The 24,176-nt window shown below is 37.3% G+C and overlaps 1 long non-coding RNA gene across 2 annotated transcripts in view; it reads right to left on the bottom strand.

Moving 5' to 3' along the window:
- Window positions 1-6,184: 6,184 nt before the first annotated feature.
- LOC116738262 overlaps window positions 6,185-24,176 on the bottom strand; it is an 82,670-nt gene continuing 64,678 nt past the window's right edge. For both annotated transcript variants that reach the window (XR_004343983.1, XR_004343984.1), the window contains exon 3: window positions 6,185-6,795. This is a non-coding gene — a long non-coding RNA (uncharacterized LOC116738262). The remainder of the gene's footprint in view (window positions 6,796-24,176) is intronic.

Here is a 24,176-nt window from a genome sequence, read left to right as displayed (position 1 = left end):
GGGAATTGGTCCTGCAAAATATCAAAGCATAATGTAAAGCTACATTACATAAAATAGTATGCTGTCAGCATAGGAAGAGGCAGATGGAACTCTGGGTCAGAACAGAAAGTCCAAAAAGGGACTCAAATAAATATAAGAATACAGAATACAATGAAAAGAGGCATTTGAAATCATTGGCTCAAAACCAATTTATCATTTGGACATTATGGTGATGGACTAGCCCGTTGGGAAAACAAAACAAAACGAAACAAAACTGAAGCTGATTCCTACCTAATTTTTTAAGCCAACTATACATAAATGGATCAAAAAATTTTACACAGGGGCGCCTGGGTGGCGCAGTCGGTTAAGCGTCCGACTTCAGCCAGGTCACGATCTCGCGGTCCGTGAGTTCGAGCCCCGCGTCAGGCTCTGGGCTGATGGCTCAGAGCCTGGAGCCTGTTTCCGATTCTGTGTCTCCCTCTCTCTCTGCCCCTCCCCCGTTCATGCTCTGTCTCTCTCTGTCCCAAAAATAAATAAACGTTGAAAAAAAAAATTAAAAAAAAAATTTTACACATTATGGAAAAAAACACATAACATAAAATTTATCATTTTAATGTGTATAATTCATAAATGTTTTTATCACCCCAAAAAGGAGCTCTGTATCCAGTCTCTCTCCTCTTTCCAGTCTCTGGCAATCAGTAATCCGCTTTCTGGGCCTATGGATTTGCCTGTGCATTTCATATAAATTTAATCATACAATATGTGACCTTTTGTGTCTGGCTTCTCTCACTTAGTGAAATGTTTTCAGGGTTTGTCCATTCCCTTTTATGGCTGAATAATATTCTTTTGATTGAATATACCATATTTTGTTTATTCATTAGTTGATGTATCAACAATTTTTTTAAAAATGAACTCCTAAAAGAACTGAAAGAAAGATACTTGAACATTTTTATATTTAATTAAAGGATACGGCCTTTATTTTTTTTTTCAACTTTTTTTTTTTTATTTATGTTTGGGACAGAGAGAGACAGAGCATGAACGGGGGAGGGGCAGAGAGAGAGGGAGACACAGAATCGGAAACAGGCTCCAGGCTCTGAGCCATCAGCCCAGAGCCTGACGCGGGGCTCGAACTCCCGGACCGCGAGATCATGACCTGGCTGAAGTCGGACGCTTAACCGACTGCGCCACCCAGGAGCCCCTAATTAAAGGATACGGCCTTTAAAACATAAAATATAATTCTTTGAAATAAAACATGTAAATAAGGAGCATTCTGTATAAAGGGGAGAGAGAAGATGTATTCTTCAAAAATGTCAATGTCCTAGGGGCACCTGGGTGGCTCAGTCGGTTAAGCCTCCAACTTGGGTCCAGGTCATGATCTCGCAGTTGGTGGGTTCGAGCCCCATGTCAGACTCCGTGCTGGCAGATCAGAGTCTGGAACCTGCTTCAGATTCTGTGTCTCCCCCACTCTCTGCCCCTCCCCACTTGTGCTATGTCTCTCTTTCTCTCAAAAATAAATAAACATTAAAAAAAAAGTCTAGGTCATAAAAGACAAAGAAAAGCTGCAGAAAATTTCCAGATAAAAAGAAGCAAAGAAATATAACAATTAAATACAATTCCTGGGGCACCTGGGTGGCTCAGTAGACTGAGGAACAGACTTAGGCTCAGGTCATGATCTCACAGTTTCTGAGTTTGAGCCCCGCATCAGGTTCTCTGCTGTTAGCTCGGAGCCTGGAGCCCGCTTTGGATTCTGTATCTCCTCTCTCTCTGCCCCTCCCCAGCTCACATTCTGTCTCTCTCAAAAATGAAGAAACATTAAAAAAAAAAAAATACAATTCCTGACCCTAGACTTGATTCTGTACTGGAGAAAGATAAGAAGAAAAAATTGATTTCTTTAAAAAAATGTTTTTTCGGGGGGCGCCTGGGTGGCGCAGTCGGTTAAGCGTCCGACTTCAGCCAGGTCACGATCTCGCCGTCCGTGAGTTCGAGCCCCGCGTCAGGCTCTGGGCTGATGGCTCGGAGCCTGGAGCCTGTTTCCGATTCTGTGTCTCCCTCTCTCTCTGCCCCTCCCCCATTCATGCTCTGTCTCTCTCTGTCCCAAAAATAAAAAAAAAATAAACGTTGAAAAAAAAATTAAAAAAAAAATGTTTTTTCGGGGGGGTGGGGTGTCTGGGTGGCTCAGTCAGTTGAGCATCCGACTTCAGCTCAGGTCATGATCTCACGGTTCGTGGGTTCACGCCCCGCGTTGGGCTCTGTGCTGACAGCTCAGAGCCTGGAGCCTGTTTCAGATTCTGTGTCCCTCTCTCTCTACCCCTCCCCTGTTCACACTCTGTCTCTGTCTCAAAAATAAATAAACATTAAAAAAAATTTAAAGATTTTTTATTATTTATTTTTGAGAGAGAGAGAGAGAGAGAGAGAGAGAGAGAGAGAGCGCACATGCGGGGGAGGGGCAGAGAGAAAGGGAGACACAGAATTCGAAGCAGGCTCCAGGCTCTGGTGCTCAAACTCAGCAGCTGTGAGATCACTACCTGAGCTGAAGTCGGACACTCAACTGACTGAACCACCCAGGCGCCCCTATTGATTTCTAATAGTAATAAGTTTAGTGTATCTGGATAAATAATATTTAATTTTAATTGTAAGAAGCACAACTCATCTCTTTCATACAATTCTGCCATAGCTCTCCATGTTTCTACTTGGCTTCACAGCAACTCTCTCCAGTCATTTGTCCTCCAGGCCAAATGTATCAAATAAGGATCTAAAAGCAACATAAAATCACTTTTGCATCAGTAAAGGGCTCTCAACTGGAAAAAAAAAAAAAGAATCATCCTAGCCTGCATGCATGTGAGAAGATTACATATTTGCACTCCTCATTCCTCTGAAAAAGCTAATCCAAGCTTCATTACCGTCAAGCTTGTGAACATTTACATAAACGATAGGTTTGTTATCACTTATTACTGGATTCAGCAGATTACATGCAAAATGTGCAAAGACACGATTAAAAAATCTTTGAACTTTTAATCAAAAGAGTAAGCAATATTAATTCATTTGGACAAGTGTGATGCACATACTTTATTATAATACTATTTTGCATTTGAGATTACCACACTACAATAATTATTCTTCATTAATGAAGGTTTGTTGCTATGTAATTTCACTGTGGCTCTAGGCAATAACATCCTTTCTAGAGAATTAGTTACATTTGCTGTGAAGTTATTTTACAAAAAAAACCCCAAAACCCATATTCTTTATAAAATATAAATTTTACTATCATGGTATTTGATTCTGTAAAGCTCATAGAAGTATCACTGAGAACTATGAATATGGGAAGAATGAACAATCCTCAAATGGAATAAGAAATAAGCTTCAAATTTAAAAGCCTAGTATATTTCTGTATTGATTTTGTGAAGCCAAGAAAGAAAAAAAGTGCCCCAATCTTATTGCTGCCCCACTCTATTAATGGAGATAGATGTAGACATAAATAATTATAACACAAAGAAGGATGCACATTAATGTAACAAAAGAAGTGACATGCTAATTATTTCTAGAAGGATCCTGGAAGGTTTCATGGAAAAGATATTTGAATTCATCTTTGAAGAATGGGTAAGATCAAGAAGTAGTGGAGGAAAGGAGAGAGGGGGAGCAGGATGTAAAAGGCAGACCTCTGAATGTCAGCCTAAATGGTGAATCTTTATTCTCAATAAATAGAAAGCCACAGGGTTTTGAGTTCCAAAGTAATGAGCAGAGCTATGAGGAATAGCCTGAGGGTACTGTAAAAGGGACATTCGATTGGGAGAAAATTATGGGCCACAAAGTTATTTCAGTGATTGGTCGGTTTGTCTGTCTGTTCCACAGAGAGTGGTCACAGGCTTCTCCAGCCAGACACCATGTTTTCCATCACTTTATATTCCCTGAACTACACGTATTTAGCAAATGCAGTTGAGTGCATAGATGAAAGGGAACCAGCTCTTGTCTGTGCTAACGGTGGAGGGAATGAAATGAAAGAGGGACACTAAAATTGAGGAGGTGGCATTGTAAAGAGATGGTTGGATATAGACACTCAGGGAGACAAAGGAATGAAGTCATTACTCAATTTACCCCAATAAAAATTTACTGAGCACTTATTATATGCCAGAAGTGTGGCAGATGTTAAATATACAAATATGAGTTAATACTTGGTCTTTACTATCAAAGAACTAGGGTAGAAAATAAGTCTAGAGGTGACAGTGAAGGAAACAGATAATAATATAATATGCAATAAATATGTGTGTATATACATATAGATGCAATAATATGAGTGGAAAGTTCACAAAAAGTAAAGAAAGAAGGAATTTATTTTGCCTAGGGAGAATTAGGGAAGACTCCATTGAGCAAAGATGGTGGAGTAAGACTTCGAAGAATAAATAGGAGTTTTTAAGGTAAGGTGGTGCAGGAAGCCATCTCACAGAGAGGAATTAACATTTGTAAGTATGTGGAGGTCTTAAAAACCTTAGTGTGTGTGTGTGTGTGTGTGTGTGTGTGTGTGTATAAGTAGTTTGGAATTGCAAAAGCATGAATTGCAAGACACAGCTGGGAAATAAGAATGAGATCAGAAAGCTAGGTAGGGGATAGGAAGGTTTTGCATTGCAAGCTAAAGAGTGTGAACTTTATTCTGTGTGTGGATGGGAGTTAGTGAAGGTCTTCGAGCTGCATAGTTATGGACAGATCTATCTACCCTTTATTTTTTTATTTTTTATTATTTTAGAGAGAGAGAGAGTGCATGTGCAAGTATAGAGGGAGAGAGAGAGAGAGAGGGAGAGAGAGCCCCAACGTGCGGCTCTGTCTCATGACCCTGAGAACATGACCTGAGCAGAAATCAAGAGTTGGACCCACACCAACTGAACCATCCGGGCACCCCCTCTATCTACCCTTTAGATGAGAAGCAGGTTAATGAAAGCTTGGCAAATGGATGGGTCACAGGGGAGGAGAGTGGGAGTGAGCAGAGAATGGTAATAGTAAAGACACTGTTGCAAGGGTCAAATGAGAGAGAAGGAAATCCTACTAAGACAATTATAATAGAGAAAGACTAGATAGAATAAAATCAAGAGATATTCGGTGATAAAACTGGACAAGCTCAGTGACATGGGATGTGAAAAAGCCAACTCCTAGGCATTTTGACTGAATTACTCAAGTTGAGAGTTGTACTACCCAATGAAGATTTGGTCTGGGGTAGGAGAGCCTGAGGCATCTGTGGCATCATACCCAGGGGCAAGTTTCTAATAGAGAGTAAAATTCACATCCACAACTTTGAAGAAATGTTAGTGCTAGCATTCACATTTCACACATGAACAGATGGTGATATTATTAACCAAGATATGGAATACAGGCTACAGATATGCAATGGTTTAAAATGCGAACTATAATGTTGGGTTTTTGATGGTTGATTTTGATTAGCTGGTGGGATAATCATGTGAATATGTCCATAAGGAGTTTGGAAGTATGGTACTTCCATATGACAGAATACTATGAAGTCCTTTAAAAGATTCACTAGCTCCATTTGCATCAATTAGAAAAGATATCCATGGTATGTTATAAAGAAAAAATACAAATTGTAGAATATGTAATATGATCCCACTTTTGTAACAAAATATATACATATATAAATATATATATATATTACTATATATATATATATGTATAAATATAAACACATACCTATACACATACAAAATAAATATATGGGAGGAGAGACAGCTAATCAATCCTTTACTGGATAGTCTACTGTATTTTTTATAATGTTACAATAGACATTCATTGCTTTTTTTGTTTTTTTCAAGTTCTTTTCAGGGTTAAGAAATTGCAGGAAAAAAACTAGAAAAAAAATAAGGTTGTCAAGTGAGAATGTAAAAGGAGGAAAAGAGGGACAAAGACAGAAACCTGAGACAGGCACAAAGCAGAAATGCAATTTCAGAGTCAGATAGAGAAGAAAGATGAGGATGGAAAGATATCTGAGGGTTAACAATCCGGAGAAGTGGTTGGTGTTGAAGACTTCATAAAAAAAGGTGGAGCCTGGGTGGCTCTGTCAGTTAAGTGTGGAACTTCAGCTCAGGTCATGATCTCACAGTTCCTGGGTTCGAGCCCTTCATCGGGTTCTGTGCTGACAGCTTGGAGCCTGGAGCCTCCTTCGGATTCTGTGTCTCCCTCTCTCTCTGCCCCTCCCCTGCTCATGCTCAGTCTCTCTCTCTCAAAAATAAATAATCATTAAAAAAAAAAAAAAAAAGGCGGACAGAATAATGACCTGACAGTGGCAAATGGGGTTAGGGATTGGCCAGTTTTGATAAAGCAATTTCTTGAGGGCACGATCAGATTGCATTTGGTGAAGCATGAGATTAAAATGAGTTCGTAAAGAAAAGTGCAGTTAGTTACCAGGGAACGGGCATCAGGCAAAGGGAAACTACAGCATCTGTGTAATCTAAGGCTGGAGAACCAGTGTTCTGACAAAGGCTGAAAACACAAAAGGAAGAGGGAGTAGCTGAGCTATTTCATTGGATATATTTAAATTTCCTTTAAAAAGGGATTAATACCGTATGCACTTTTATATTTGATTTCCAAACCTAGTATGCTTTTATTTACATTTACATTTGACTACAAAGAATCACGCGGGGGCTTTTACAACTCATTTTTAATTCCCAACTTTGCCATTTTTCAGACAAAAACAGGAACCGGAAAGAAGTGGCTGGGCAGGCAGTCTGTGGTGTGACGCACACTGCTGGCCCAGACAGCTAGAGGAGATGTTGTCTTGGTTCTCATGAAATGCAGTCTTCTAACGTTGGATCAAACAACCTTAATTGTTCAAAGTGACAGTAAGTGTTAGAATAAACCACAACAACTAAATCCGTTGGCAGTAATAGAACTCCACCCAAAGGCTGTTTCGAAAATACACTTGCGAACACTGCTATTACATGTATCATAGACCTCTTTGATATAGGAGTTGGACTATTTTTCTGCAAGCTGTTCATATCTTGACTTCACATGCACAGACACACACAGGAGAACAATGAAAACAGCCATTTAAACATATATTCGTTTGGGGATTGTGCAAGACAAGTTTTTGTCCTCAGACAGTTTCCTTCCTCATCATCCATCAGAAACTTATCAACATTGGCATATGGTTAGAAAATGCATGTTAATTTTAAATTTTAAATGCTGACAGCCTGAAAAAGGGAAAGTCTATGGGGCATATCTCCTAGGTAAGATAATAGAGTAGGAAAGCAAAAAAATGCATCCTAAATTTAACTATGCATGATTTTAAGACTATCTGTGAAACTAAGATTATTTATCATTTGGGGTGATGCATAGTGCTGGTAGAAGGTTGACTATATTGAAGACAAATCTATTCTATCAAATTTCCTCCCCCAAATAAATTAGTCTTACTTCACAACCTTGAATTAAAATAAAATAAAATAAAATAAAATAAAATAGAATAAAATAAAATCTATCTAAAATGCCCGATGAGCATCTTCTGTGGTAGTGTCACATATGGTTGGACTTTAGAGAGTTTAATTATATAAAGAAATAATAAAACCAAAAGAAAGAAGGTTAGAAAAGTGGAGCAGGGTTATACAAAGCCTTGCATGAAATATTTAACATTTTGGGATTATGTCAGGCACCAGATATTACCTTTAAGATTGTACACTCTCTCCTCTGTTACTGTTAGACCTGTGCATATTTATTTTGACACGTTTATTTTTTTTAATTTTTATTTATTTACTTTTAAGTAATCTCTACACCTATTGTGGGGCTCGAACTCACAACCCCTAAATCAAGGTCGCATGGTCTTCCAACTGAGCCAGTCAGTTGTCCCTTTATTTTGACACATTTATTTTGTGTTTTATAATTATCATTCATGGAACTCTCTCCTTCCAGATTATGAGCAATCTGAAGAGCAGGGAAAATGTCTTTGTTCTAAAATCTTTTTATCCCAGAGTCTAGCATAGACTAGAAGCTCAGGAAGCGCCCAAATAAATGAGCAGAAGAACATATGGATGAGTGCACACATGTAGTACATGGACACAAGGCCATGAAAAGTGGGCGTTAAGACAAACAGATATTTCCAGATAAAACTGTTAGGTCTGGACTCTGGGCTCTCTCCCATGGCTCTACTTTTTTTTTTTTTTTTTTTCTTTAAATTAGGCTGATACTCATTTTAGCCTTGCCCAAGATATCCCTCTCTATCTTCAGGCTTGATCCCAAAAGCAATGCGGACCATGAGGGCCAACACTGAGGCACAGTCCATGGGTCAAAGGCTGATGCAGGGGTGTCATCACTTGGAACAGCAAAGAGAAAACAGAATGAACTCCGTGTAAGGAGATTTACAATGAAATGGACCCAAACGTTTGTTAGGTCTTTGAGGCAAGTCCTGGGCTAGAAATGGGAGCTGCAAGTAGTTTGTATTCTAGGCAAATGCAGTAAGATAACAAAAATTGGTGAGAATAAGAGAGAAGGGGGTCCCAGCACTTGGCATGTGATGAAGGCTGCTCTCCTGAAGTTCCTTCCCTTTGGGTGCCACTGTGCAGCTGGGGTAATAGGCATGACAGGGTGAGGACGCACAGGCCCCTCTCAGCTTGGTTTCTGGAGTTTCCTACAGTCTCATCCTCATCTGTGGGTTTCATTCAGTGAAGCATGCTTCACGTGTTACCATTTTGTTCATTTTGTTGCCCATGGTGTAGCAGGCGCTAAATGAATGCAGTGAGTGAGAAAACACAACCATGAATGCTCCACAGTCCCTGCACTCAAGGAGCTCTCAGTTCAAAAAGGAAAACAGACACACGGACAAATAAGGAGAGTAGGCAAATAGTCTAGGGGAAAATGGACAAGTGCTATGGAAGCTCAGAGGAAATGCCCAAGTCCACTTGAGAGTGGTAGAGTTGGGATGGGAAAGTCTTCAGGAAAAATTTGATAAAACAGAATCCGAAAGGCTGGAGTAGAAGTTTAGCAGGCACACTAGGAGGACAAGAATGACCCACGCAGGTAGAAAGATTAACCAATTGAAAACCAGCACATTAAAATTTGAGGTACATGAAAGAGTAGGATATATTCAGAATTCCAGTCATTCACAAGATGGGAAGAAGTGGTAAGATATATGGCTGGAATTGTACCCAGTGGCCTAAACTGCATGTCCTACAGTACCTACTAAAATTAACCAAAACTGGAAGAAAAGTTAGGTGGTAAGAAGTACAGATGTCACCAATTTGAGCCAAGATGCTGGCGAGGGGGGATGGAGAGCAAGGCATACGCATGAAAAGCAATCTGTAGGAATAACTGAGAGTTTGGTGATATGATGGCATGTGCATGGGGAAGTGTGGGATAGTCATGGATGAGCCCTGGGTTTCTGGAGCTGGTGGCTAGATTGGATGGGGTGGGCCTATCAAGACTGGAAAAACAAGAGAAGTGGCAGGTGTGGAAGAGATGAGTTTGGTTTGGGACATACTGAGCTTGAGTTAGTATGTCCAAAATTAAACTCACAGACATGGCAAACCATAGGAAGAGGCCAATAGGTAGGTGAAAATATGGTTGGGTCATGACCCAAATTAAACATCCCTCTTCACTTCTGTCAAGATGGTGGATGCCTTCTTGACTTTTAATTCTGATAAGCCCATGTCACACATGACTTATTCATGAATGTTCATTACATATTTCACTCTTCGGTGAGAATATGAATTTTTTTGTTTAATGCCTAAATCAAATAGGAGTGTCAGGCTAGAGGAAGAGTGAAGTCCCTTCTAATGTTCAGATCTCTGCGTGTGCATAAAATCTGTGCCTTTAACAAAATTCTAAAAAGAAGAAAATGTGAAAACACATTATTTCTGCTTTTCCTTGCACAACTTATGTAAAAGACATTTTTGGTTTTGGCCTCCCAGTATTACGTATCTCCAGTATTACGTATCTCCAGTTTCCTTCCGGGGAATTAACTGTGTATTGTGTTAATGTGAGAAGACTCCGGCAGCCTATCACATGAGCTAGGCTAATCAGGCACTTTCTCCCAGGATTTTGTATTTTATGGGCAATGCCAGGATGGGGGACAGTGGCAGGGTGGTGGTGGCACCTCGTGTAGGTCATCCATTGAGGAAGCAGTCACTGTGAGGTTGCATCTGGCTTTTTGACTCTAGTGACCTTTTAGCTCCTGCCTATTTCCAAGCGTCCTGTGTTCCAATCTCCTGTTGGTGTTGTGAATCTGACATCCTCTCAAGAAATTCTCTTTGCTTCAATTAGCCAATCAGTTTCTGCTACTCTTGATAAGAAACCTGGCAGAACATTAGAAAAAATTAAGGCATTTGGCTGAAAAGAAATACTGGATATTTATTTCCTAATTAAATCTCTAGCTAAAATAAAGTAATAATTACTATCAAAGGCATTGCATGTAGCCCAGAATCAGAAAAGATCTCAACAGTGAGTTCTTTTGAAAAAAAAAAAAAAAAACAAAAAACACTTTATTGGCCTATCATCCATTCATGGCTAGACACATTCCTTCCTGTCTCTGTGGTTATATGGTCCTTACAGTAAGTTGAACATAAGTAGGGTTTTTCTAGCAAAAGTTGATTGAGGAGAAATTTTAGCAATTTTTATTTTTCATTTGGTTTTAAATTGTAGAAGACTTATTTTGTGCAGGTAAGTGTCTGCTAGGAAAGGTATGTTGTTCTTATTAATTTGGTAACATTTGTCGAGTGGTTATTGCACACAAAGCAATGACTAGATGTTGAACAAGTATGCTCTTTCACCACTTTGTATTTTATAGCATTTGGCATATTGATGCTTGTATAGTGAGTTCCTTCTGTTCTCATGAGAGAGATGGGGCAAAAACAGATAAAAATAATAACAGCACGTCGTAGCACACACTATGAAGCACAGACCAGGAGCTGAGATTGTGACCAACAGTGAGACCATCTCCAACACAGGGGCCAGGCAAGGCCTCCCCAAGGATGGGACATATGCTTACGCCCAGAAAATAAGAAGAGGCTGCCATAAAAAGTGTGGAGAAGTGCATCCTGGTTTCATCATTTACAAAGTGGCACTTTGGGCAATTTATTTAAACTTTCTGTGTCTTTGAGGGCGCCTGGGTGGCTCAGTCAGTTGAGCGTCCGACTTCGGCTCAGGTCATGATCTTGCGGTCCGTGGGTTCGAGCTCTGCATCGGGCTCTGTGCTGACAGCTCAGAGCCTGGAGCCTGTTTCAGATTCTGTGTCTCCCTGTCTCTCTGACCCTCCCCCGTTCATGCTCTGTCTCTCTCTCTCTGTCTCAAGAAAATAAATAAACGTTAAAAAAAATTAAGCTTTCTGTGTCTTTGTTTGCTCATCTGTAAAATGTGGAGCACGATAGTACCTATTCCATACTATTGTCGTGAGGACTAGATGTGTGTATTATACAGAGAGCTCTTACAACAGTGCCTGGCGCATAGAAACAGCAAAAGAAATTGTAGTAATTTTTACTGTTCAAAAAGGGGGACCAACAGGTGCAAAAGCCTGAGGTACTTGAGAACTTTGGCAAGTTAATTAAACTGAAGTAAGATTACAGTGGCCAGAGCAGAATGGACAGAGACAGTGGCACAAGATGAGGCTGAAAACACAGACAGGGGCAGATCACACAGGGCCTTGCAGTTCATAGTAAAGAGTTTGGGGTTTTTAATTGTTGTTGTTTTTTTCTGAGTGACATGGAAAGCCATTGAAGAACCGAAGCAGGAGACTGATGTTACTGGATTTATGTTTTAAGATGATCCCTTTAGCTGCTATGTGGAGAACAGATTGGAGGGGAACAAGAGTAGAAACAGAATGACCAGCCAGGAGGGTATTGTACAGTAGTCAGGGTGGGAGATGATGATGGCCCAGACTGAGGTGGAAGGAGCAGAGAAGAAGAGAAGAGAACGGCTCATGATATATTTTGGAGATAGACTTGACAGTATTCACGAATTGAGTTTGGAAAATGGGGGAAGATCAGAAGAGGGCTGCCACATACAGTTGTGAGGTATGTTCACTGTGTAAGAGTACCAAGGTGACAAGGGCACATAGAGCTGAAATCTATCACACACTGAGCTCACAAAGCCCTGTCCCGCCATGGGCTACATGCATGTGCAAAAAGTGCCCTTTTCTGATTTCTACAAAGTCTAGAAGCATTCCTACCTTTAATTCTGGCTTGGGTAACTAGGTAAATGGTGTTGCCATTGACAGAAATAAGGGCATTAGAAGGGAGATGAGACACATTTTAGAGAAAAAAAAATCAAGGATTTGGGCCCTCTTAACAGTGAGATGACTCCAAGATACCCACGTAGAGATCTCAGATTGGTAGTTGCCTAATACTGATTTTTTACTCATCAGCCTTGTTATTTCCAATCATTTATCTGTAGATGCTTTTGAAGTATCACTCAACACAACTATATACAAATAATGGAAATTTTACTAATTCCTCTCTAATCTGCATACTTTTATTTTCCTTTAATGCACCTGCTCAGACCTCCAGAACAAGGCTGAATATAAGGGGTGATAGTGATCAACCTTGCCTTATTCCAGATCTCAAAGATAAAGCTTTTGGTGAATCTCCATTATGTATAATTGCTAATTGTTTCTTTGTAGAGATCCTTATCATATTAATGAAGTTCCTTTCTATGCTTAGTAAGCTAATTTTTTTTTGCCATAAAAAGATGATAAATTTTATCAAATGCCTTTTCTGCATCTATTCAGATAATAAAGTTTACTCTCATAATATTTCTTCCTTCCTCATAATTTTCATTTTTCATAATACCATTAAATTTTGGTAACACAGTTATGTTGGCCTCATAAAACAAGTAGGTCACTCTCTATTCTTTGGAACAGTTTGTGTTGGAACGGATCCATCTCTTCCTTTAATTTTTGATAGAATCCATTGGTAAAGTCATCTGGACCTGAACTTTTCTTTGTGGAAAGGATTTTGAATATGGATTCATTGTCTTTACTTTTAAGTTTATTTTTATTTATTTTTGAGAGAGAGAGTGGGGGGAGGGTCAGAGAGGGAGAGAGAGAGAATCCCAAGCAAGCTCTGAGATGACAGCTCAAACTCACGAACCGTGAGATCATGACCTGAGCTGAAATCAGGAGTTGGACACAGCCGATTGAGCCACCCAAGTGCCCCAATATGGATTCATTTTCTGTAAGAGTTATGACTAGTCAGAGTTTTCTATTCTCTTTCTTTACTTTTGGTAAATTGTGTTTTCCTAAGAATTTGTTCATTACAACAACTTTTTAAAATTTATTGATGAAGGTGTTTAATAACATTAGTAACATTCTCTTCTTATCTATTTAGAAAACTGCATTTGTTATTTGTGTCTTCTGTCTTTTTTTTTCTTGGTCAGTCTAGTCAGAAGCTTATCCCAAAGAACCAGCTTAGGGGAGTGACTGATAATAGGATGGGTTTTTTTTTCTGGGGTAATGATAGTGTTTTGAGATTAAATATTGGTGATATTGGCCCCCCAAAATACAATTGTAGATTCAGTAATCCATGTTCCTTAAATAACCTTTGCTGTGAGAGATTGTACAACCTCTGTGAATATACTAAAAACCACTAAACTGTACATGCTAAAAGGATGAATTTTATGTATGTACATTATGTATAAGTTATTTAAAAAAAATATATATATTATAAACAAAATAATGACCTGTATAACCTGTATAAATGTCAATTAAGTTTCTCATATTAGCCTATATCAAGGCTTCCAGTAATATTGCTTGTCTTTGTTTTTGAACACTGTTAGGTTTTTTTTTTTTTTTTTTTTTTTTTAAATTTTTTTTTTTTCAACGTTTATTTATTTTTGGGACAGAGAGAGACAGAGCATGAACGGGGGAGGGACAGAGAGAGAGAGGGAGACACAGAATCGGAAACAGGCTCCAGGCTCTGAGCCATCAGCCCAGAGCCCGACGCGGGGCTCGAACTCACGGACCGCGAGATCGTGACCTGGCTGAAGTCGGACGCTTAACCAGCTGCGCCACCCAGGCGCCCCTGTTAGGTTCTTTATATCACCTAGGTGTTGACAAATTAACCACATGAATAATATTGCTGGGAAGGTAAGAATCATTAATATATGACTTCTTTAAAATCTTCATATTTTAAATAATAACTAATAGTCTTCAGAGAATTCTGGTACATGTTCTGTCCATACAGACCAAACCAGTCTAAGGAAAGTAGGTCAGAGAACACAATCCAATCCAAACTTGGCACAAGATGATGCAATGTTTTTTTCTTCACATAATCATGATGTTCTAATCACTCTATGATTCTGACCTTTAAGTCAGTGGGTAGTCTATTATTACTTGGTGGCTGCTGAATCCAGAGTCAACATTTTGGAAGCTAAAGAATGCCCATCTTCTTTCAAAATCTTTTGGCTTATTACAAGCTGAGCCCGGCTAAAAACTCTTGCCAGAGTTTAGTTGTTTCATGCATATGAACTAAACAACAACCAGAACACAATTAGCAGAGGATGAAGAAATAGAGAGTACATTTATTTTCTAACATATTAAAGATGTTAAAATCACATTAAATACACTAAAACATTTAAAAATAAATTACCATAAAGCACATGATAGTCTTAAGAAATTATGGATCAGATGGGGCGCCTGGGTGGCGCAGTCGGTTAAGCGTCCGACTTCAGCCAGGTCACGATCTCACGGTCCGGGAGTTCGAGCCCCGCATCGGGCTCTGGGCTGATGGCTCGGAGCCTGGAGCCTGTTTCCAATTCTGTGTCTCCCTCTCTCTCTGCCCCTCCCCCGTTCATGCTCTGTCTCTCTCTGTCCCAAAAATAAATAAACGTTGAAAAAAAAAAAAATTAAAAAAAAAAAAAAAGAAATTATGGATCAGAGTTTCCTATTTCCCAAAATATGTTATTCTTTGTCTTTCTATAGATAATAGACAAGAATTTTTAATCAGGTTGGAAAACTTAAATTTTAAAAATTCAAGTGACAGAATATCTGCTCTACGTATAGGTTACTGATAAGATATATTCCCTGTCTCTAAAGGATATATAACCCTGGGCACCTGGGTGGCTCAGTGGGTTAAGCATCCGACTTCAGCTCAGGTCATGAACTTACAGCTCATGGGTTCGAGCCCGGCATCAGGCTCTGTGCTGACAGCTCAGAGCCTGAAGCCTGCTTAAGATCTGTGTTTCCCTCTCTCTCTGTTCCTCCCCTGCTCACCCTCTGTGTCTCCCTCTCTCAAAAATAAATAAACATTAAAAACAATTAAAAAAATAAAAGATACATAACCCATAAATTTACAAGGAAAAGGAAAAAAAATAATCTATGGTTATAATTGAATACCTCTTACAAAAGTGCATGTGTGTCCTTTTTCTGTTTTTTTTGTTTGTTTTTGTAAGAATAGAGTCAAGCAGTTTCCTCTCTAATAAGAGCAATTATTCATTTATATTAGTACTATATAAAGTGTTGAAGTTATTTTTAAATATATTTTCAGGTTTTCTAGGGTCTTTTAAAAAAATTTTTTTAATGTTTACTTATTTTTGAGAGAGAGAGAGAGAGAGAGAGAGAGAGAGAGAGATGGAGAATGATTGGGGGAGGGGAAGTGAGAGAGGGAGACACAGAATCTGAAGCAGGCTCCAGGCTCTGAGCTGTCAGCACAGAGCCTGATGTGGGGCTCGAACCCACAAACCGTGAGATCATGACCTGAGCTGAAGTTGGACACCTAACCGACTGAGCCACCCAGGCGCCCCTCTAGGGCTATCATCTTCTATCATATCCAAAGTTTCTTTCTTAACAAAAAAAATTCTAGAAACAGACCATACATATAAGAGATGGTTAGAGGTACATATAAGAATACTTAAGAAAAATGATTTGAAGTCTTGACTCTTTAAACAAATGTAATTGTCCTTTTACTGAGGAATACGTAGTTTCCATATAGTGATTTATTTGGTATTGTAATAGGTTGCCTCTTTGGAAAACTAGATATATAACTCTAAAATGGGGTTTGTAGCAGTGCAGTACCCTCTATCCATGAGAATGGAAAGAATTAAGTGCAAATAACTTAATGTATAGGTGCATATCGAGGAATGAAAACAAAAATGACAAATACAATTTTATTTTTTATTTTTTTAAGTTCTATTTATTTATTCTGAGAGGATGAGAACACAAGCAGGGGAGGGGCAGAGAAAGAGGGGCAGGGAGAATCCCAAGCAGGCTCCACACGGTCAGAACAGAACCCAATGTGGGGCTTGAATTCAGGAACCCTGAGATCATGACTTGAGCCGAAATCAAGTCAGCTGCTTAACCAACTGAACCACCCAGGTGCCCCAACAAATACAATTTTAGATCCAGTAATCCATGTTTCTTAAATAACCTTTGCTGTGAGAGGTTAAAATACTATGGAAGTGTGAAAAAATGGTTTATTAAATATTCATTAACTTCAGGCACCTATGCTTCATGTAGTCAATGATGCATAAGAAACTTTCAAATCATACCCTAAAGAAAATCCTTATGACACATAACAGACAAAAAATTTACATATGTTTTATAAAGAATTCCTACAAAGCAACAAAAAAACATAAATCAATAGAATAATGGGTTCTGGGTTTGAACAGATAATTCACCAAAGAAGTACAAATACATAGTAAAGATATGAACAGATACTGAACTTCACCGGTTAAAAATTTAAGTTAAAATAAATATATTTTTTCTAATCAAATTAGAAAAATTTAAAAGATTGATATCAGCGACTGTTGGATAGGTATGGGGTGTAGAGAAATGAACTATTATATTGTTGGTGGAAGTATGAATTTGCATAAACTTTTGGAGGATAATGTAGTTTTCCCTATCAAAGTCTGAAAAGTATATGTTCTATTACCGAGTAACCCTATTTCTAGGAATCCATCCTATAGACAATGGTTATATGGTAATATAAAAATAAAATAGAAATGGTTGTTACAGCATTATTAGTAACAGCAAAAATTTAGGAACAACGTAAATATCTACTGATAAGTAAATAAATAAAGGTATAGTCTTAAATCATTGCAGCCATTAAAAAAAGAACGGATAGGGTTTCCAGTGTATTGACAACTTTCTTCTTCTGAACCTTAGTAGTAGATGTAGGGATGTTCACTATATGTGTGTGTGTGTGTGTGTGTGTGTGTGTGTGTGTGTGTATACACATAATGGGCATGTCATTATGTTTATATAGTATATAAAAAACAAAGAGGATATTTGGCAAACCTCTGGAGAATGGGATTATAAGGATGCTTATAGGAGGAATGGAATAGCATTGGAGAGATTTCATAACTTCTCTAAAATATTTTTGATGGTATATATATATATATATATATATATATATATATATATACTTTTATACATGTCTCAATTGACAAAAAAAAGGAAACTTGCCCAGGACAGTTGAAGAAAGCAGAACAAATTTAAAAAGACCAAATCTGAACACATTCCAATAAATATTTATCCAGCAATAGAAAGTTCATTATTCAGTTAACGGACAGTATTCAAGCATCAGTTGAGCACATAAGAAAAAGTTGAGCACATAATAAAAAGTACTTGCTAAGGGATAGTTTGTACAAAAATTTAAGACACTGTGGTTATACCCATGTTTCTCACACTGTAGTTAGAGAAATAAACTTATCAACTACAGCTGATCCATTTTTAAATGTAAATTTTATGGTAATAAATATGAATTCAGCTAGAAATCATAACACATTGAAATATTTTTGCAAATGGTAATAAAAGCAGACATTTGTTCAGTGGTAATTAAGTTCTAGGCATGATTCTAAGTGCTTTATATGTGTTCGTTTAATTATCACCGCCAATTGTTATAACCATGTCCATTTTATAGATGAGGAAAATGAGATATAGAGAGGGTAAGAAACTTAACAAAGCTTACAGCTTGCAAGGAGTGGGGCTGGGGTCAAACCCAAGCACTTTGATTCTAATACTTCTATCATTCTATACTGTCTTTCAAAGTATTTCCAGTAAAACCTAATATTCATTTCAAATAGTGTGCTGTTATATTAAAGTACATTTTGTGTCTACTCCGCAAGGCACATAAAAATAGCTGTGAAAAATATAAAATGCTATAAAATGTAAAATATTATGATTGCAAAACTTTAGTCACTCCCTCCTTCCCCATAACTAAAAGATGCTTTACTACTATAGTGGGTTATACTGGATGTTATGCTTATTGAGACAAAGTTCGTGTTTGAAGGAAATAATATATAATTTTGAGAAACTGATCAAAATGAACTGTTTCTTATTTATTTACATAGACTAATGCTAATTGCCCCAGCAATTATTTTTATATATTCTAATGCCAAGGAACTATGGAGCAAGTTGTCATGATTTATTTATTAAGATTTATTCTGTAATAATAGATACAACTTGGGAGTAAATAGACTATGCAATTCTTTTTTTTTCCAGCAAACTAAAATTCAATTTAGAAGATGGAAGGCATTTAAAACTCTAGAGAATAATAACAATGTATATAAGGAAGGATTAGAATGAGTGTCAAAGGCATATAAGAAATATATAACAGTTCAAAAATAAAAGAAATACATAACAGTATAGACACTGTCAAGATATGAAATGCAGGAATTTTTATGCCTAATGTAGAACTGAAATTTGGTCTGCAAGGGAGTGAGAGAATCGAGGAGTCATAAAAAACTTTGGTTTTGGACAAATAAAATAAATATAATTATGATATTATTTTACCTACTTAGGAGACTGCTAAAATTATGTCACTATAATTATGTTAGCACCTTTTGAAAAAATACTTTACACTCCTCAGTAGGAAGGTTGCTAGTCATTTAAAACCAAGAATGTGATAATGTTTGAAAAAAATGTTCTTCCTTTTCTTTAATCCAAGTAACCCTTCCTTTGTAATTCTTTTATTCATGAATTACTAGTAATTAATTACTGCTTTGACTTTAGCAGTCAAACCCAAACAAATGTATGGATCAGTTGATTACTAGTCATCATACATACATCTTACTAATAAGAAATGTAAAGGTCGTTGGCCAAAGTTACCCGGTAATATTCAGAGCTTCTAACTTTCACTGCAAAGCTTCACCATATTCCAGTCCTCATGGCATGGAAATATGAAAGCAAAAACACCACGAATCTGGAATCTCAAGTGAATCATAGGATGTAGAAAAAAGAGCAGGGCACTACAGTGATTTAACATCTCCCAATTCCTTAAAATGCAAATATTTGTACCGGGAAAAATCATCTCAGTAAAATACTTCATGCTGTAGAAGGGGAAAGGAAGTTACATGAGAATTGGCTATTCAGGAAAGGTCACGTTAGAGACAATTTTAATGATGGAAATGCAAGGAAGTGGTTAAAGAATATTTCCTTTAAAAAAAATCAGAGCAACTAGTTTTATTATCTTTAATGAGCTCCCTGGGCCTTATCTAACGTTTTCCCAGAAAATCTCTCGTAAATAAATTTACAGTGGTTCTTAAAAGAACTCCCACTCTTCCCACTACATAGAGGGAAAAGAGTCTGTCATATTGTGGGGAGAGGACAGGGCAGTGGGTAGGTATTAGTGCCAACAGACTGAGAGCTTGTCCCAAAATAAATGCCTGGAAAAAATCCAAACTTTCAGTCATCAATATTCAGTCCCTATTCCACACAAACAAAAAGGAACAAAATACACAGAAAGAAAAGCAGACAAATTGAAAAAGAAACTATCAGAGACCCTCCCAAAATGGTTTCTTTTTAAAGTGGGTTGGAGAAAAGGTCAAGGTCAGTGTATCTTTCTATACAGATTGTCCTTCTGATTAAGGCTATAGCAAAAGCAATATGGAACAGTAACCTAAACAATCACAAAGGAAGTGGAGGAAAATCTTGTTTACTAAGGTTGTCCATATTTGGGTCCCTCAGGAAAATGAATAATACTGAAATTTAAGTGCACTGGGGGATGACCTCAAATACAAATTGCATACTAAAATTTCCAGCTTGAAATTTTCAAAATTAATTTTTGAAATTAATTAATTCAATTAATTTTAATTAAATTAGAACACTCAAATCAGCAACTGGGCTTTTTTCTGCATGTGGATTTTTCAATTAGGTTTATAGTGTTTCAGTCAATGAATGGACTGCTTGATTTTTTGAGGATTGGAAATAAAACATTACTTTCCAGTAGCTAGGTCAAGAGTATAGACAGCAATTAATACTACCTTTTCCTTGAGCCCAGAGTGTTTTAAATGGGATATATTCTTTGTCTACACTCTTCCAATAGCTCCTCATTCCCAGAGGGAGAGAGAAATTTTACCTTATTTATAAACAATAAAATCTTCCTTGGTGCCCATGTTCTCTCACTTGTGCAGATAAGCACGTGTCTATAATGGAGTTGGGAAAAACAACTTATCAAACTTCATTAATAACATGTACTATGGGGTACCTGGGGTGGCTCAGCTGGGTAAGTGTCTGACTCTTGATTTTGGCTTAGGTCATGATCTCATGGTCTTGAGATAGAGCCCTGTGTCAGTCTCAGCGCTGAGCGTGGAGCTTGCTTGGGATTCTCTCTTCCTCTCTTTCTCCCCCTCTCCTCCACTCCCTCTCTCACAAAAAAAAGAAAACAGTAAGGTCATATACTTTATGATGGGCCTCAAAAAGATTGGTGAGCAATATGACAAAAAGCATAAATAATAAGAACCCAAGACACCAGTCCAGTGTCTAGTTTTATTACCTTGTACAGATGACACCTTCTTAGCCTCAGTTTTATCATTTATTTTTTTTAAGTTTATTTATTTATTGGGGGGGGGTGGTAATGAGAGAGAACCCTAAGCAGGTTCTGTGCTGTCAGTGCAGAGCCTGGCATGGGGCTAGATCTCATGAATCCTGAGATCATGACCTGAGCCAAGATCAAGTTAGACACTTAGCTGACTGAGCCATCCAGTTACCCAAGTTTTGTCATTTACGAACCTACTTTAACACTGGTTATGAGAGGGGTGCAGGCCATGCCTGGCTGTAAGTTGGAAATAAGGTATCCACTGTGAATGGTCACAAATCTAAGACCCCACCACCATGGGAACAACTACTAGGGTTAACTAGCTATCTCTGCCATTTATCATTTCATTTAATATAATTATTGTAGATTAGAAACTTTTTCTTCTCAAATAGGTAGAAAGAGAATGGGCAGAAAAGTGAAAAAAAAAGCTATTTTGTAAATGTGTATTGTCTTTTTAATTTTGAAAATTAGCAAGCTCCAATAACTTAAAAGATTTAAAATGTTGATGATTTTTATCATTATGTAATTATTATGCCTATACTTCCAAATATCTAAAATGCTTATTTCTCTGACTTTGCATTGACCTAAACTATATTACATGAAACTAAAAATAATGTAATTGTAAGCAATAAGAACCCCATAGCGAGCCTGGAGCCTGCTTCAGATTCTGTGTCTCCCTCTCTCTCTCTGCCCCTCCCTTGCTCATGCTCTGTCTCTCTCTCTCTCAAAAATAAGCATTAAAAAAAATTTATTTTAAAGAACCCCATATTATAAAGCATATAGAGGAACCTCTAAGGGGAGACCGTTTGAAGACATGGCAAGAGCATAGGCTTTGTAAATAAAGTCTTGGGATGGAAGGTCCACCATGAGTGGGCCCACCACCCATTCATTCATTCATAGCATCTGTTGCTGTTACCTGTCTATGTTTCAGGTAGTGTGTGTTATGCATGGGATTTACAATCTATTTAATAGGGAAACAGGAATAAAACTTACAATTTTACAAGCACTAATTTAAACTTAAAGTGTGATAAGCTATTCAAAGTAGGAGTATAGGGTACCGTGAACATCTAAAAGTAAGATCTAGGAATTAAACAGAATAAGGAGAATTTATATTTGTTAGTTGAAAGATCTTTTACACTTTAAAGTTTAGATACACTATAAAGTAAAAAAAAACAAAAAAAAACAAAACCCTGCAAAATAGTGTGAGCAGTATGATTCAATTTCATTTAAAAGTTCACACCCCAAAATTGTAAAAATATTATTACATATAAACAGATTCATAAAAATTATAGGATACATGAAATATATATATGTATATAAAATATAAGCAATGAGTATGTATTACTTTTGTGCTTGGAAAAAAATAAATAAATAAAAATGCATTTAAAAATAAAATTTAGGGGTGCCTGGGTGACTCCATCATTAATCATCTGACTTGGGCTCAGGTCATGATCTCACGCTTTGTGAGTTTGAGTATCAAACTCAAACTCGAGCCCCACTTCAGGTGAGCCCTTCTCTCTCTCTCTCTCTCTCTCTCTCTCTCTCTCTCTCTCTCTCCCCCTCCTGGGATTCTCTATGTGCCCCTTGTCACTTGCACCTTCTCTCTAAATACATAAATAAACAAAAATAAAAATAAAATTTAGGAATATAAAACACTGCAACATCAGTGTGGCATTTAGACATTGACCTGCAACTAGTAAATACTCAGTGAAAGTTTTAATTACATTGGTAGAAAAACATATTAACATATATATTTAAATGTATATAAAATATTCTTCAATAAAACAAAGAATGTTTTTTAAAACATATTAACCAGTTTATTTATTTTATGGTACAAGTTCAAAATTTCGTATCCATCATTAAGGAGAATTATATTTTTCCATTTACAACACAAATCAGAATAAATCCTGATTTTCCTTAGTTTTCAGGAATACTGAAACAATTAACATAAAGATGATTTTGGCTCTCACAAAATAAAAACAAACACATTGAGTATTTATTATGAATAAACACCATGCTTAATGCTTTGGAGGAAAATATTGATAAATAGTTTGCCAACTCAACAAACATATACTGGGTAGCTACTCTGTACTGGGTCTTGTGCAATGCTCTGCAGATTCCAAAATGAAAAGAACATGGATTCTGCCTTCAAAATACTCCCTTCAAAAGAATCACATATGTCTCAATGTGATAGAGACATATAAATATACTACCAGAAAAATCAAATAACCATAGGTAATTTTTATATCTACACATAACTCTAAACATGCGACTACATGCACGTTCTTCCACAGAATGGCACAGAGTTGTGTACTTTATAATCACGGGAACCAAGGGCAAAGAGCTTAAATAGCTCCCTTTGTTGCAAAAGCATAAAAAATAAATTTGGGCTGAGGGGACAAGAAAAAGGAGAAAGACAAATTTTGTTCACATATCTATCATACTTATAAAATTTGGTGGCTCCTTTTGAAAAAGTCACTTTCCAGGCTTTATGAAATGATCCTGAATTGTGAAATGGTTTAGCTGCTGACAAGGTAAACCATTATAGGAAAGGTCCTTCTCATATCTCAAAAAGTTCTGCTTCTCTCTTTTTGTCAGTTTGACTAGTGGTGACTGTGGTAACAAAGAAAAGCCTTTAGATCCATAGTGATAAGACAGAGTAGTTATTTTTCTTTCTTGACAGTCAGCATGGGCATTTATATTGAGAGTTCACTAATAAGCATTTTCATTATCCGTGTAATGAAACTTCTTTGTAATGGTGTTTGGAGACAGAACTAGCTCTTACTGAGACATTCAATCATTCATCCCACCAACACCTTTCTGTCATCTAGAATTTGCCAAATAATTGCTGGACCCTGGAAGTAAGAGGTGAGGAAGGCATAGTATAGGCCCTTAAATTCACACCGAAGCTTATTATATAGGTAACAAATTTCCTATAATCTGGCATTATGGTTAATAGAATTAACTATATACCCTTAACCATATAGTCTTCATTTCTTTATTCATTTAATAAATATATACTGATTTCTAAGTACCAAAAATTGTACTATACATAAAATAGTTATAAAAATAGGCATGACCTCTGTTCTAAAATATACTTAGCGTGTCTGGGGCAGACTGAGAGAGAAATTGTTAGTTTCCTAAACAATTTTCATTCTCCCTTCTTTCTCTTTAAAAGAAACCTGATTCTTGTCTGGGGAGCAATATGTCAAGCTCCAAACAATGGGTCACAATTAAGCCCATGATTCTCAAACTGTGTGCCTAGTCTCCAAGTGCCAAAGTAAACTCACTGTGGGCCATGGCATAGTTTAATTTTCAAGGGAAACTGGGACTCAACATCTGTTGCACAGTGTGCAACCTACTAGTGTAGAGTACAGTTTCCATATTAAATCACTACATTCTTTTGACTATGCCATATCAGAAGAGCTGGATTTTCAGTGGTTGCCATGATTATTAACAAACAAACAAACA

This window comes from Lynx canadensis, chromosome C1, assembly GCF_007474595.2.
Source record: "Lynx canadensis isolate LIC74 chromosome C1, mLynCan4.pri.v2, whole genome shotgun sequence".
NCBI classification, from domain to species: Eukaryota; Metazoa; Chordata; class Mammalia; order Carnivora; family Felidae; genus Lynx; species Lynx canadensis.
The sequence above is the reverse complement of the archived record's forward strand: the minus strand, read 5'-3'. Positions and strand labels throughout refer to the sequence as shown.